Source organism: Alexandromys fortis, unplaced genomic scaffold, assembly GCF_014885135.2.
Source record: "Alexandromys fortis isolate MF-2015 unplaced genomic scaffold, M_Fortis_MF-2015_v1.1 scaffold_64, whole genome shotgun sequence".
Taxonomy (NCBI): domain Eukaryota; kingdom Metazoa; phylum Chordata; class Mammalia; order Rodentia; family Cricetidae; genus Alexandromys; species Alexandromys fortis.
The window spans coordinates 5,394,261-5,408,220 of NW_026067976.1; the positions used below are offsets into that span (position 1 = coordinate 5,394,261).

The 13,960-nt window shown below is 39.5% G+C and overlaps 1 protein-coding gene across 10 annotated transcripts in view; it reads left to right on the top strand.

The window, feature by feature from the left end:
- Positions 1–13,960, top strand: part of Bnc2 (basonuclin zinc finger protein 2) — a 403,030-nt gene that overhangs the window by 313,632 nt on the left and 75,438 nt on the right. The gene's annotated exons all lie outside the window — the stretch shown is intronic.

Here is a 13,960-nt window from a genome sequence, read left to right on the forward strand (position 1 = left end):
TACATTGATTCCTGCCTACCTGGTGATTCCTGCCCACCTGGCCAATAGTATTCATCCTACTAGTCTGTAAAACAATATGAATTTTGGACCTTCCCAGAGGCTGGCCTGTTATCTTATTTAGTATAAACTGTAGTGTGAATAAGCCCCTATCGCTTTGCATGCCAGGTTACTCTTACTGTTTGCACGGTAGTTGGAATTACTGGTCTTCTTTCTTCTGAATTCCCCACAGTCTGCAACCTACTACCCTTTCCAGCTGTTGGCTTTTGTATAACTTGTAACCCCAGCATCTTACAAAGGAAATTCTGGTTTCTTCTGGTCCATGTAGTCAGCCTTCGTTTTGCTGTGCTTGAGAAGTTTCTTGGTTAGTAGGAACCTTTTCTCAAGTCTCAGTCTGCGTTCTTCATGAAGCCTCTTTCCTAATGTCTAAACTTTCAGGAGGATAATAATCTCTGTTGTTCATTTGCATAAGCACCTCATCATCCAGCTTCTGTATTTCAGAATTTATCTTATATGAAGAAAGTTATTTACATGTTATGGCAGTATAGTCTTTCTTCAGGCAAATATATGCATTAACTGATGGGTAAGATGATTTTTGTCTAGGATAAAAAAATTCTATGTTTTCATATATAGTATTCTTAATGGTTTTTATAGAAACCCTTAAAACATCAAGGTTTTACAATAAACTGTGCATTTATTCATGTACTAAGACTGTAAAGAAATGTAAGAACCAAACAACAAAGTAGTTTTATTGGGTGCACCTTTGTCATCATGTAGCAGGTTAGGGCACTCTGTTGTTTATGTAATTACACATTGCACAGGTTCTAGTTTATTATTGTTTTGACCTTCATTAGTGTTCATGAATATACTGTGTCAGCGTTAGCCCATTTTATAGGTTATGAAACTGAGGCCAAAAATGATCTTCTTAGTTTTAATGAAAGTTGTTGGCCTGAATATTTTTATTTGTTATGTTTTAGTGATCATGCTAACAACTTCAGAAGTCTCATATATAGTATGTTAATAAAAAAGAAGTCATGAACTGGAAAAAAAGAGCAAGGAAGGGTGTCTGGGAGGGTTTAGAGGAAGGGAAGGGGAAATGATGTGTAACTATATTATAGTCTCAAAAATAAGAGAATTTTTTAAACTTACACAGTTGCCTTTACCAAATGTCAAAGCATCAGAGTTTTAAACTGTTGTTCCATTTGAGAGCATGAAGATTATTTTGAAAATCTGGTGTTCAGATAAAATTGGTAGAATTTTATTAGTTCTTCAAGGAAGGAAAAAAAGCATGGATATTGAGGGGGTGGTGCATGTCAAATCTTCCTCCTAAAAAGGTGTCCGTGCTTGTGCATATACACATATACACATATACACATATGCACACGTATAAGTCCATCACCAGATGGGTTTAAACAGAAACGGGAGTGGGCCCTACATCAGTCTCTGATTCTTTTGTATTTGCATTAGTATCTTAAATACCCAGTGTGATTTTTGTGGCAGGTATTTTTGGTGGAATTTTAACTGAATGCTGTAATGTGTGATTGATCTTCTGACACAGATGCCAGAACACAGAGACTGTGTGGTGGGAGGCCTGTGCTGATGCCAGAGAGATGGCATTGTTATATACTGTGGGCTCAGATACCTGTGTTTACTTCAGCAGGAAAAGGACTTGTTTTTTCTGCTGATGGGGTTTGGTTTAAGGTAAATCTAGTGCCCTCTGTTAGCATTGCTAAAGATGCTTTTTCGTTAAGTAAAGACTGGGGTTTGATGGTTCCTAGTCTTGTCTCCTGTGACAGATGGGTGTTTCCAGCCAGACATAGGTCTGACATTATTGAGTTATCTGGAAGAAACTGTGATAACTGAAAAAAATCCAACACCCATTCCCCAAATTAAAGGCAAAACAAAGCTGAGTAGCCAAGTGAAATTTGCAGCCCCCTCACTTCAGCATCAAATGCCATCTCCGGCAGTAAATCACCCAGGATTTCAGCCATTACTCAGTCATAAAATTTGGTAACATTTGTAGGACAATTTGTTCACCTGGAATTTCCCCTGTGCCATCTCCTATCTGCAATGTGCAGTCAGGGTGGAGGAAATTATTTTTCAAATCTGTGAACCCTTAGCACCTACTGCTTTCTGACCTAGGGGGGGAAAATTAACCAAGTCATAGTCCCCATATTTAGAGAGCTGGAGCAAGCATCCCATATGGAGCCCTGCCAGATACAGTGAATCTTCCTGGCTTAGTGGATGATAACCCTGAACAGGGAAGAAAAGAGGCGCACATGAAAGAAAGTGAGCCCCTCTAGGCTTCCTGCCTTTCATCGCCTGACTTTCGTTTCCTAATAGTGGGGCTGAGTGCACCTTCTTGCTCTCATTACCTAAAGAAAATCCCCCATGTTGGTAGCAGCATCTCTAGGCAAAGGACCCACCAAGCAGAGGAGAAACCAGGACAAAAGCAGGAAAGTAGGCTCTCTACCCAGTATGGAAGTTGCATACCCAGTAAGGAAGGTGCACATCTTTTCCTTATGTAAAGATGGCTGATAATCTGTGGAAAAAGGAAAGTGGGTAGAGAGGCAGCTTCTCTTAAGACAGCTTGAGTGAATCTGTAGCCAGCAGTTTCTTGATTAACTAAGGTCTCCCTGACCTTGGCAGTGCTGTGACTCAGCGCCTTGCCGGGGATGAATTGTTCCTGAACAGTTCCTCCAGCATCAGAGGCACAGACAGGTCTTTATAGCCATTTGTTAGATACCATTGGAGAAAATGGTCTAAACTTCTTAAGATGTAAAAACAGAAGACTATCAGAATCATCAAAAGCTCTCTACAGGCATGCTCAGTTCAGTTTTGGAATCTCAAATAAGTTGAGAAAAATGTCAGCTAACCAGTTTAGGGTAGAAACTAAACTTAGGTCACCTGTTTACCTAAATATATAAAACAGTTTTTCATATATCTACTGTTGATGGTAGGTAATTTGTGGTGAGTTTTAGAACATCTTTTTTACAATACCTAGTCCTACTGCTTTCTCAGGCTTGACCACAACATTCTTGGGTTCTTGGCTAGAACCGTGACAGCATTTAGAACCCCAAAGATGTTGACAACCTAGAGTCACTCATCACTAGGACTGGGGACTTTGGCTTATGCTCATTAAAGAGGAAATGTCAAACTTTTCTATATCAAGAATAGATTTATACAAAGAGGTCTGCTTTTTTTTCCTTTTTAATTATTGGGTGTGTGCAAAAGAGAGAGAGAGAGAGAGAGAGAGAGAGAGAGAGAGAGAGAGAGAGAGAGAGAGAGAGACTGGGACAGAGAAGGGCAAATTCATGACTGGAATATTGTATGTATCAAGAAATGAGAGAAATTTTCTCCAGATATCTAGGCTAACATATAAATATCAGAGATAAAACCAGAGAGGGTGGCATGCTGAATATCTCCTGTGAAGAATCGGCAAAAATTGAGCTACTTCGCTCTGAATGTCCATGATAAAAGATAGAACTGTGTTTCTTTGGGTTTGTTTTGTTGTCGGTTTTAAGGTGTTAGAAGTGTGTTCTATCCAAGTATGCTCCAGGAATAATGTGTAGAAAGAGCTGGCTAACCAGTTTACAAAATGCCCATGACTATCAAGTCTGTGGTCTCCCTAGAAATGAGAAGGCCCTGGGGAGCCGAAGAGGAGCTAGGCGTCTTTTTAGGTTTTATGGACAAATGTTACAAAAAATTAACATGCAAACCATACAACCTTTGTCATAATGCTCAAACATGAGACACTGTCTTTCGAATGCTTCTGTAGTGGAGAAAATTCTCCTTATCTTATCTTAGATTATATTGACACCTTTATATCTGGTAAACTGCTTGATATGTAAACAGCGCTCAACAACTAAAACAATTTCTAGAATTTGCATTGCTGTGGGCAGTAAAGTTTTTATACAGATAAGTATTGTTCATTCAAAATGTTTGGGACCAAAATGTTTGCAATTTAATTTTTTTTTAATTTTGGAATATTCACATAGCCCTTTCCACTTAAGCAGCCCTAACCCAAAGATCTTAAATCTGATTTCCTACCAGATCCCAAACTTAGTTCTATTTTGTTTTTTAAAGATTTTTTTTTTTTTTTTTATGTATACAGTGTTCTGCCTGCAGGCCAGAAGGGGCCCCAGGTTTCATTACAGTTGGTTGTGAGCCACCATGTGGTTGCTGGGAATTGAACTCAGGATCTCTAGAAGGCAGCCCTTGCTCTTAACCTCTGAACCATCTCTCCAGCGCAGCATCACCCAGTTTTAAGATTTCTATTTCATATAGGAAGGCTCAGCCTGTAATTTTCAGCTCTGTGATATAATTGCCACTTTGCTTCGGTGAGTTCTCCTTAGTTCAGTCTCTTTGGATAAGAAGAAGACCCCCAGTTGTCTTCAGGACTCCAGTAACCTTGTAAGGATAGTTCACGTCCATGCTCAGGACGTGTTTACTGGGAGCCTCCTAGGAGAAAGTTGTTGATCAGGAGGCATCTCTAAGGATGCAGAGTGTGCCCTCGAGTGGCCTGCAGACTAGCAGGAGAGAGGGGATGTCCATGCACGGCTGTGCCGCTGGGTAGACAGTGGTGACTGCACTATGAGATGTCCTGAAAGAAAGCGCTGCTTTGGAAGAGATGGGGTTTCTTCCCTTCCGAGCACTCTTTTCTTGGATCTGGTCTAGCCGCAGTAGGTAGAATTTCAGCTTGCCAGATGGCACAGGTGCAGAGAGCTGGAGACGGGTAGTTTGCCTTAAGTGTGGATTAAGAGGAGTCATAGGAAAGAAGCTAGTTATAGCTTGGGCTCTCCTTGATAAATGACGACTGTCCTCCAGAGCGGTGGGTGGCCTGTCTATTCTCACAGTAGTATTTGTGTGGCTTTTCTAAAATGTTTGTGAAATCCAGCAAAACTCTTTAACCTACAGTTGACTGGTTAAAGATTTTCTTACTGTTTTCTTCCAGGTTTTAATGGGAAAAGTTTATGGCCAGCTATTTTTTTTTTTTTTTTTTTTTTTTTTTTTTACATTTTGTGAACCAGAACCACGCCAGTTTCTGCCCCTGGGTTTCCAAAATCCATTTCTTACCACGTGAACATGAACAGGGCCATGAGAAAACCCCGATTGTGTTGCTTGTTTGGTTTTAAAGTGTGTCTGTTGCAGTCCTCTGAGTTTCTGAAGACACTGTAAATGTGGTTACTGTGACTTCCTGTACCTGTGACCATCCTAGAAATGTGTGGAAATGAAGCTGTGGCCTCACAGATAGATGTTCTGCTTGGCGCATTACTAGTGCCCTGAATGCTGGAGAGAAATTCAAATTAGCTGATGGAAGTGCTTGGGTATGGATTAAAAGAGTGTTAGGTTTTAATTGTTTTGGTTCTTTTGTTTGCTTGTTTACATTGTGATGTAACTGCTGGTGATAGCGTCTCTTTCAGAAAGCTCTCTCTGAGGATTTAAAACTGCTTTCTTTCATGCAGAACAGCTTTAGTGTTTCAGGCTCAAAATCTGTTTTTAAATCCTGGCTGCGCATTCCTCTCCAGTTCCTCCAGGCCCCGTCGCCTCTGGACACTGGCTAGGTCTGAATGCCAAGAGTTAAGACAGTCTCCCTCCTATAAATCAGCAGGCAGCTTCACTATCAAAGTTACGTGTTTTCACCTTAATAGATAGCCAGACCTGGTGTTGGTGCCAGGCTCTGCCTTATCACGGAACCATCAGCACCGAGTACTGGAATGTTCTTTGTTTGGATTATTTACTTCTTCTATAAACAAAGATTAGAGTAAAAAATGTCAGTCCTGGGGCCCGCGCAGTGCGATTACTGAAAACTCTAGGTAGCACGATGTGGGTGCAGTTTGCCACTCAGGGCCGAGGAGCATGGCTCCGCGTTTATAACCGACCCGAGATCTCTTCTGAGGTTTTGCACGGTTTATCTCATTTAATCTTCTCAATGGCTCTAGAAGTTAGCTTCATTTTTTTTTTCTTATTTTGCGAATGAAGAAAACCAAGACTGAAAAGGGTTGACAGCCATTACCCCATGGGTAGAGATCCTGGGTTTCTAACCCAGAAGGTGTTTGCCTCCAGTGTCTTTTCTTATGCTCACTAAAGAATTTCTAAAGATGCAGATTTTTTAAAAATTAGCATTACATAGACTTCCAGCTGCTATCTCCAGGAGATGGTTTCCACGCTTTTAACTTAGATGGTTTGATCAATATAGAAAAGTTTTCAGTAACCAGCCACGGTTTTCTTAAACATCACACAAGGTCACTAAATTTTAGCAAACTGAAACTGATCTTCAATATTTTGGTAGTATATATATATATATATATATATATATACATACATATATATTTTAAATTTACATTGCAAACTGAATTCAGGAAAGAATGGAAAGTGCCATCAATCAGGCCATCTTGAGAGCAAATAGGTCCAAGAAGCTTACCGAACATCCAGCATAGTTCAGGATAAGTACAGTTGTGGAGTGGGAAATAGTTCATTCAAGGCATTAGAATTTGATTTCTATAACCTAAATAACCCGGTTATTTCTAAAGCATCTAAATATTCTCAATAAATGTTATGAATTACTTTTCAATTTAGAACATAACTTGCCATTTTTCATGTGTATTTCTGAATTCAGTATAGATAAATAATCTTTTGCAGAGGAACAAATTATGAGAGACGAATGATGTCACCAAGGTGACATCTGATAGAGGCAGGTGATTGGTTAATCCTCATGGATTCTGACTTGCCTGTAAAAGCTGGTTGTGTTTACAAAATCAGTGTACACTCATACCTTAAGGTGAGCAAATTTGTTTTCTGATTCACTACAAGGTTGTTTTCCTTATTTATTGAACTATATTTCCGGGATGGAACCTCTTCAATTTAATAACTATCACCATAAATACATTTAATGGGTTATTGGCAGATTAAAAATTATATAGTGTTGGCATATCAAGAGGCTCACATAATTGCTAAATAAAGGTACTTAAGGCATTTATAAAGGTGTCGTTGATTTATAGTTTGTGTAGCTGTACATATTTACAACATTCTGGTGATGAATAAAAATTTGAATAATATCATGCCTGCAGATGTCAGTGACAATAAAAAATTGCCAGGTATAATTATATATGCATTTATATAGGTCCTCTTTCCCAGATTATCATTAATCAAGTGGGCTTGTTGTTATCATTTTTTAAATGACAAACTACTTGACCTCACTTTCTACCTCTTCCCAGCCAAAGGCAGTGATACTGATGTTGATCTTGCTTTCTACCTCCTCCTTACCTCTCTGCTCAAGTATTTTATATTAGTAATTTAAAAACATTGGAGGCATTTTCTCAATTGAGGTTCCTGCCTCTCAAATAACTATAGCTTCTCTTGAGTTGACAAAAACAGCCAGCACACTAAAAATAAAAAGTATCAATATAAAAAAAATTGTCCTTAGAAAAACAAAACATTAGCTAAAAACTCCTGTGGATTGTTGGGAGATGAGTTTGAACAGGCACAGGGCACAGGACACAAAGCCATCCTTGACACTGGGCACAGACCCTCAAATGCCCTCATTTCAAACTGTACCCAATGCTTTTTAGAAATAGTGTTTATTATAACATCTTAGGGAAAGGGGGCACATTTTATGTCTTACATTTTAAGAATTATTAATTTTTTCTTTCTTTTGTCTTCTATATACGTTCTGTTGCAAACTGTGTACAGCTAGAATTCTTCCTACAAGAAGTTCTCTTGCTGTGATAGATAATTCATTTGGCTGTCATGTGGTCCTTAGCTCTGCTCTTGGGAAGGCTTCTTGGTAAGGTTTCATTGATTGACTCTCAGTCCCATCAATCAGGAGCATGCTAGCATGCGCTTCTACCTAGGTCATTTCGTGAGGCCACGTGAAAACCGCCTTCCTATATTTATGCCCGTGTTTTGCCCTCTGGGGGACTAACCCCATCTCATTGTCAAGTGGAGCCTGGATACCACTTTATAGCTATTCCTTTCATCAGAGTATATGTTCCTGTTCATGGAAAACTATGTGAAAGTGGAGAGGCTTTATGGTTTTATTTAAAGTATAAACTTCCTACAGTTCTACCATAGACTTTGGTTGAATTTTCCTACTTGAGTTGATGCATCTTCAGACCTGTAGTGGATATTGATTATAAATCATAACAAACAGAATAATATTCTTCAAATCTCGGTCTCACTTGAAAGAAATCCACAAAGCAAAACAACGTGTGGTGATGTGTTTATAATAATATCACTGAATTGTTTGTTCAGTAGGTCAGATTAAATGTTATCAAAATGTTGAATGCTATGCTTTTAAAGGTCTGAAAAAAAATGGACTTAGGAAAGTCTTGTTTATGTTAATGTAGTTCGTGTGTGTGTGCACATTCCAGTGGTACTGCTTATTTTATTGTTGTAATCTTATGAACACATGTGGAGAGAGCTATGTACCTCTTTGTACACATATGGAGACCAGAGGTTTATATCATGTGTCTTTCTCAGCTTTCTCCCCCTATTTTTTTAGCTATGGTCTCCCACAGGAACTCACTGATTAGCTAGACTGTATGGCCAGGGAATCCTTTGGATCTCTACCAGGGATTACCAACATGCATCACCAAGCCCAGCTTTTGACATGGTTGTAGACCATCTGAATGTGGGTCCCGTGCTTATTCAACAGCGCCTTTCCCTCTGAGTCATCTCCCTGACTCCCACTGTCGTTCTTGATACCGAGTCTCTCACTGGTCCCCAGGCTGTTTGATGAGGCTTGGCTGGCCACTGGTCCCCAGGCTGTTTGATGAGGCTTGGCTGGCTACTTTCTGAGTCACAGTAGTTTGTCTCTACCTCCAAAAGCAGGGATTTCAAGTGTGTACTACCGTGCCTGGTGTGTGTGTGTTTGGGGACCAGACTGAAAGCTTCCTGCTGTATGGCAAGTGCTTTCCTGACTGAGGTACTAGCCCTTAACCTACTTTCTAATTGAAAATTTCTCAGATACACTGATTTTTAAAAAATAAATTTCATAACCAACAGGGATAGTAGAAAAACGAAGGCCATTTAGTCTCCCAAAAATTTGACTTATCTTTCTTAAAGGTTTATCATTATAAAACACCAATAAATAGACCCAGTGAGTGTGAAGTAAAAAAAAATTCAAATAAAACCAATAAAAAATAAATAAGCAAACAGAATGATATCAATAAATGTGTTACATCTCCCAGAGAGATATTTATTGTTTCTGGTTCTGTTATTTCTAATATATATTTTAGGATATACAGTCAAGCACTACCCTTTTATAAATAATAATTACATTTAAAACCATGAAATCAGAGTATATTTCTCAGATTTCTGTTTCTTTATGCCTCAGTTTCCCCAGTATGCCAAAGACTATACTTTTTCATAAGAATCTGTAACCCTACCAGAGATCAGGCCAATACAGATTTAGGTTCCTAAATTTTCTTTGACTGTGGATCACTTTCAACACAGAGGAAAATGGAGGAAGTCACTTAGCTATTCATCTCCCCTACTGAGATCAACAGCTGTGGGAAGAAGCTTATGGGGCCCTCTTTGTGCCTCCTAGGACTTTTATGGTACTTCCATGGTAAGTAAACTCTAGCAAGACCTTGCTGTCTGTGCTTCCTATGAAACTCTGGGCTTAGTTCTCCAATGGCATCCCCCTTGATAGCATTCAGTGTATGTAAGGTCTCTAAATGTAAAGTTCTATTCACCTTTAATCAACTATCTGTATGCTTACCCATCCACCCGCCCATCTCAGCAAGTGCTCGTGAGGGTAAAGCGCGTGGAAAGTGTGGACAGGCTGGAACCTTTAAGAGTGTTATATAAAAAGCATGATATCATCTTTTCATCTTTATCATCAGTCAAGAGATATGTTGAAAAATGGTTTTCATCCCTGACTCCTGAGGCAAGGTATTTCCCTTGTTCCTCAAGATTTTTTTGTGAAAAGAATAAGGCTTACCCTATCATTGTGAAATAATAGATACTCCTTCAGTGGAATGTCGAAAAGGCTAGTTAAGAGTTCTGTTGCATGCACAGTCCCCATAAGGTGCATACATATATATGTGCATGTGTGTGTGCACACATGCACGTGCACACACACACACACAGGGGTGTGTTATAGACTCACAGTAGCAAACTTCAGAAAGCACATATAGATGCTATTATGGTCCAGTTGTGTTTGCTCATTTTTATCTCTACAGTCTTTTATAGATAGATAATTACTAACTTCCTTCTCCCAGTAAGGAGACAGAAACATAATTTATTTAGATAACATGTCCGGGTAGCACATCTAGGAAATGACAGAGCTGATTCTTAACTCATACTGTATGTCTGCAAGCTATACTATTGACCAGCGTCTTCTCCTGCCTAACAAATTTGCCAGCACATTGGAAGAGTCATGATCCTGAAAACAAAGTCCAGATACTCATTTTAGTTATTAAATGTAAAACATTGGACAACTCAGAAACTGCCTATATCACTCACTCCTGTGAAAAAATTATATTAGGTGTAAAACACTAATAAATACCAAGTGACAGTGTGATCTTACACCAGAAGAGATTGGTATCTACTGTTTTGTCATTAGAAGTTTCTTTAACAAACCTATTTATAAAATAATTAAAAGGCAATCAGGTTTTCCTTCCCTGTGTCATCATTACCACCAGTCTTTGCCAGACTTGCAAACATATGTATAGGAACCTGTATCTGTGACTAGATATGGGAGGACAAAGCAGAACAGACAGACAAAGCTGATCGGTAACATATAAAATATACATGGTTTAAGTGCATGAGGAGTTAGTACACTCTAGATAGTTTCTGAATGATTTGCTTTGGGTTCATATCTTTGGAGGATTAAAAAAAAGAATGAACAGGGTACGTGCATTTGGACGTTAGAAGTGTAAATATTAAAAAAGAAGGAAATGGCGAGGAGTTAACTGAGTTGGAAACTGATTAACTCTTTGGTTTGGTAACAGGCGAGGTTAATGCAGACTGGAGCAGGCCTAATGAGGTTCATCAAGGTTGTCCAGAGCTTCAGCGGCTGAGTGGACTTTCAAGCAAGGTGAAAAGAATCTTGTTGGAGGGAGACAGAAGAGAAGAGGAAATGTCCTAGAACAGGGCAACCAATACAGCCTAGATGTAGGCAAGGATGTTCTTCATCCAGTTGCTTGGGTTGGAACAGGCATGCAGCAACAACTGATTCATTTTCCAAATATTCAGCTGTGAAACATGGTCTTTGAGTTTTAGATACTCCTGTGTTTTCTGAAGGGATTTTTGTTTGTTTTTGTTTTGGTGTGTGTGTGTGTGTGTGTGTGTGTTGGTGCTAAAGATTGAAACACTGAGCCTTACAAACACTGTACAAATATTCTGCCACCGAAGCCTCTTCCTACCCTGTTACTGAGGGTCTGAAGTGGAAGAGCCAGAGACCTGACTTCTGGCGACCTTTAAGATCCAGCAGTTAAGAGTTGTTACGCTGGAGGCTGAAGACACAATAACAGAACAACCTACTCAATTCCTGGTTAAAATAGTAAAGAGAAGTGCTTTGTAAAAACACAGATACATAGATACAAAGGAGCTTAAGATAGATCAGAGAGAGGGTTAGTGTAGACTGATAGTTAAAATACAAGGCTACAACATGGAATAATTAGCCGTAAGTTAATAAAAAGTCACTTCCAAACTGCCCAAGTTGAGGGCCAGCTTCCATGTGACTTTAGAAGGTTTGTTTGATGACTTTTAACTTAGCTAAGTCTCTTTCTATTAAGATATACCTTGGGAGATTTTTCATAGTAATTAAATATAACATTATGAGAATGGTATAATGCCCAACAAACAGTAAGAATTTGATAAATTTTAACTATAATTAGTATCCATACTTTAAATTTTAGATTTGCCCAAATTGTGTGTTGTTTTTTGAGTCGGGTACTGCCTAGGATCGGACACACTATCTAGTGCATGCTAAACAGGTACTCTACCGTTGAACCACAGCCCAACTCTACATCTTGTTTGGTTCTATTTAATGTGTATCTTTGCTCCCCTGGTTGCAAGCAGGTAGAGTAATTATTATCAATGAATTGTATCTTGAACATTTGCATACTGTGCATTGTGTTGCATTCTCACATTTGATGCTCAGCTGAGGGACAGGGGTTTGATGCTCACTCCCTTCACTGTCATAAGACGGGGCCGTAGGATTGGGAATCAGTGGTAGGCTGGGCCTAGGGCCGGATTTTGTTGACTAGTAGTAATGTGTGCTTCACAGTTCAAAATGGTACAGAGCGGAGTGCTTGCAGGAAAGGTCCAGGCATGTTTGCTAGTGTAACTGCTGTGTCTTCAGGACAGCTGTTCTTCCCAGGGTCTACCTTTGTTATACATTTCATGATAGCTATGCTTCGCCCAACCTCTTTATGGGACAATTCCTGCGTAGTTCTCACTGCAAGTGCCACCCAACCCAGAGGACTTCATTTGTTTCCTTCACAGTCACTGTGTATTTCTACCATGACACTCTTACCCTTGTCGTCCTGCATTTGCTGTTTGTTCCATACCCATTTCCTCCAGCAGCCTCCAGGATCGGAGAACAGAGGTCTGACCTCTGTTCTGTTACTTTGCATCTTTGCCTTCTAGTATAATGCATGGTAAATACTAAGGAGTCAGTAGATGTGTGTTTGAAAACGAAGCCATGAAATGAAGAGAATCCATAGTCTTTGGACATGCGTCAGGGAGCAGAACCTGCATTTGCGGGTAGAGTTGTCTGGTTGTCGCTGAAGCTCTCATTGCTGCACTTTATCATCTAAGTGGACAGAATAATAACTTCCTCCATCCACTCCGCTAAACAACTTCTTAAGTAAATGAGATACCAAGTATTGTTTTTCAATATATAAAAATTAGGCCTGGGTTGAAAACACCATTTATGGGCCTCTTTCCCTTGAGCTTTGAAATGTGTAGAGAACCTCGAACCTAGTCATCCCCAAGATGTCTCATATAAGATGCCTCCTGGTCACCAGCCATCAGGATCAGACTCTGCACAGTGTCCCTCACTGTCCCCCAGTGCCAGCCTCTGAAGAGCAGGTGGTAGGAGCCTGATCTGTGACATCATCCTGTCTGCAGAATAAGAGCATCCGACGTGCCTCGTGCTTGTTGCTGATAGCGGCAGTACTACTCAGTGGCTGCTGATGTGAGCTGGAACTTAAGTCCATAGCTGGAAAGATACTACCAAACAAAACTACATAGCTTTTAACATGCTAACTGGGGGTGGGGGTGGGGGTTCAGTGTCAGTGGGAATGTCACTTTCTTGTCGTTGCCTAGGTGTCTGCAGAGTTCCGCAGGCTTTTCTGTTGTTGAGGCAACCTCTCCCCCTTTGTGAAGGATATGGATCTTCTACTCCTCATGAACAGAAGAAAAACGTGCACCTGGCTCTGGTGTTTCCATAAATATTTAGATGATGAAAATTCTCTTAAATATTTAAAGAAACTGCCGAGCATGGCTTAATCATGTTATTGAGAGCCCTGGTTTTAAAACTTAAATGTCTGATCTTAGGAATGAAGCCGGCAGGTTAAACTGCCTTAAAAATAAAGTGGCTCACAGTTGCATCGTAAAATCTCAACTGACATTAAGGTAATCGTGCTTAAACACAATTTAGGGCTCTTTTGAATGTTTGTTGTAGACACGATAATGATGCTATTTTTAATCGTTCCGTCCTAGCTCTGAAGAAATAAACCTAATATTCTATGTGCATTGTGTCCTAAACAGAATCATTTAGGGGAGCAGACTATGAATACCTTTACTGTCTTAGTAAAAACAAAGAATTACGGGGGTTCTGGTAGCATTATGTTTATAAAGAAAATAAAACAAAATCGTATGTAGAAAAGCCTGTGTTGTCCAGAGTAGCATCATCCTCTTGTGAACCTTACATTTCCTACAAGGGACTCATCATTTTTAAGGAAGAAAAAAAAAAAAAACACTTTTTTTTTTTTTTTTTTTTTTTTTT